This window comes from Mandrillus leucophaeus, unplaced genomic scaffold (assembly GCF_000951045.1).
Source record: "Mandrillus leucophaeus isolate KB7577 unplaced genomic scaffold, Mleu.le_1.0 Scaffold732, whole genome shotgun sequence".
Taxonomy (NCBI): Eukaryota; Metazoa; Chordata; class Mammalia; order Primates; family Cercopithecidae; genus Mandrillus; species Mandrillus leucophaeus.
The window spans coordinates 214,639-217,023 of NW_012107942.1; the positions used below are offsets into that span (position 1 = coordinate 214,639).

Genomic DNA, 2,385 nt, shown 5'->3' on the forward strand with positions numbered 1-2,385 from the left:
TAAAATAATATTATTAAAATAATAACAATGGCAATTCACAGTCACTGAGGACTTACTCTGTCCCAGGAACTATTCCTCAGCCCTCCTGTCTGCTCAGCATTGCTCCGATTCAATGCTTCAATTCCACTTTATGTGTATTCATGTATATAAGTGTCAATAAAATTAATTAGGAGGCCATTAAGCTGAGATGACATGGTTCCTGTGCCTTGGGTTCCTATGTAAGCAAACTGAAACTCAACCCAATATAAGTTGCAAAATGAAACTTAAGCTTCATCAATCTGAAACTACCAACTAACCTCTAACTAGAGACTTTACCAAGCAAGAAACAGAAACTTACCTCTAACCAGACTTTCCACTTCCATCAATCAAATATTTTTTGTTTTGCTTCCATGACCCCTTATAAAAGTTTCCCTCTTACCCCCCATCAACAGAGCCCTGAACCGCTGGTGGTCTGGTGCTGCCCAATTCATGAATCCCTAAATGCTCAAATAAAGTCATGAAAATTTAAAGGTGCCTAAGTTTATCTTTGAACATAAGATAGATTTATTATTATCTGCATATTGCAGATAAGAAAATTGAGGCTGACAAAACCTAAATGGCTTGTCCATGGTTTTACAACTAGTAAGTGATAGAGCCAAAATATGCACCTATGGGAATCTGACATCAGAATCCACACTCATAACCGAAAACTGTGCAGAGAGGTCAAGTGGCCACTCAGTAATTTACCATTGGTTCTCAGATGGAATCCATATCTGCACAACCATGTCTTATAAGTAGGGTGACCATACAATTCACCCAGGTTTTCATCTGCTATCCCCGGCATTATTAGTTACATAATCACCCTCAGAAATGGTCCCAGTTTGTATAATACATTAGATGGTCATCCTATTTGCAAGCCTCACCCCAACTCCCAATGATATTCCAAACATGAAGAATTTATTTTACTTTCTTAAAAGAGACATACTCTATATCCCTTGGCAATCATACCCGCCATTTCCACTTTCCTTAGCCTACTAACATGCTTCCCCTTTCAGGTCTCACTTCTAGGACTTTCTTCCAAGCCCCACGACAGCCAAACACAATTATATTCTCATCATGCCATGAACACCTCATTTACCATCAAAGATACCACCTCTATTTTAAAGGCTTATTTAATTGCTTTCTAACTACCCTCATACTTCTAGCAGAGGACTTAGAACACAGCAGATGTAGTGTACACCAGATTTCCCATCAGGAATACGGGACTTATTCCCCACTGCTAGGTAGAAATGCTGTCAGATGGCCACCCTTGGTCATCTGCCCTTTGCCACAGCACCTGCTGAAGGTCACGCCACCTTTCAAAGGAAGGCCACGTGCAATGACTAATCAATAAAGAGGTTAAAAGGCTGTTTCCTTCTTCCCAACTCAGGATAGCTCTGAACTTACCCCTAACATGGAACCAGCTGAAGCCTTTGTGAAGACTGCATCACAGCTCAACTCCCTCTTCCTAGTCCTGCTTCTTTTCACTGCCTTCCACAGATACTGATGCTAAGAGCAACCCCTAGTAAACATGCTGCATGCTATTCTCAGTATTCGCTTTGCAGAGACCCAAGCTGTGACAGTTAAGTGGTCAATAAATATCTGTTTAATGAAGGACACCTGTACTCAATAAGCTGCCATGTCTTATACACCTCTCTTAGCATATATGACTACGCAATTCATAGGTATGGCTTGAGAATGCTTTGGAGATAAAGACAATGCACTAGGAACTACTAATAATTCTCACACCAAAGTCAGATTCTTGTTAGTACAGAAAAATCTTGGAGATTATGGAGGCATGACTATAAGCCAACAGACACATATTTAGCATGGAAAAACCTCAATTTGGGGGCCATAAAAATATCCATCTGTGACACTTTTTAGAAGAGCACATACAGTGTCTTCTTCACGCTCTTGATAAAGACCTGCTTATGCTATTTGCAAAGCACTGTGGACACCAGTCAGGACACAGAGATGAGGAAACCCCAATCCCAGCAAAGACATACAGCTTCTAGTTGAGTAAGGAAAACAGAACTGACAGCAACTAAAAATCAAGGCAGGAAAAAAATAAGTGGTATAAGAAAATGAGCGGAGTGCTGTGGAAGCACCAAGAAAGAAACAACGCTTCCCCCTTCAGGTCTCAGTTCTAGGACCCTCTTCCAACCCCCTACTACAGCCAAACTCAATTATACTCTCATTATGCCATGAACACCTCATCTACCATCAAAGATACCACCTCTATTTTAGTGGCGTATTTAATTGCTTTCTAACCACCCTCATACTTCTAGCAGAGAACTTAGAACATAACAGATATAGTGGACACCAGATTCCCATTCAAGAATGAAGGAAGAGGCTAGGAAGGGGGGG

The 2,385-nt window shown here is 40.8% G+C and overlaps 1 protein-coding gene across 4 annotated transcripts in view; it reads right to left on the reverse strand.

Moving 5' to 3' along the window:
* The window catches only part of ARHGAP44 (Rho GTPase activating protein 44), a 218,882-nt gene that overhangs the window by 199,062 nt on the left and 17,435 nt on the right, over window positions 1-2,385 (reverse strand). The gene's annotated exons all lie outside the window — the stretch shown is intronic.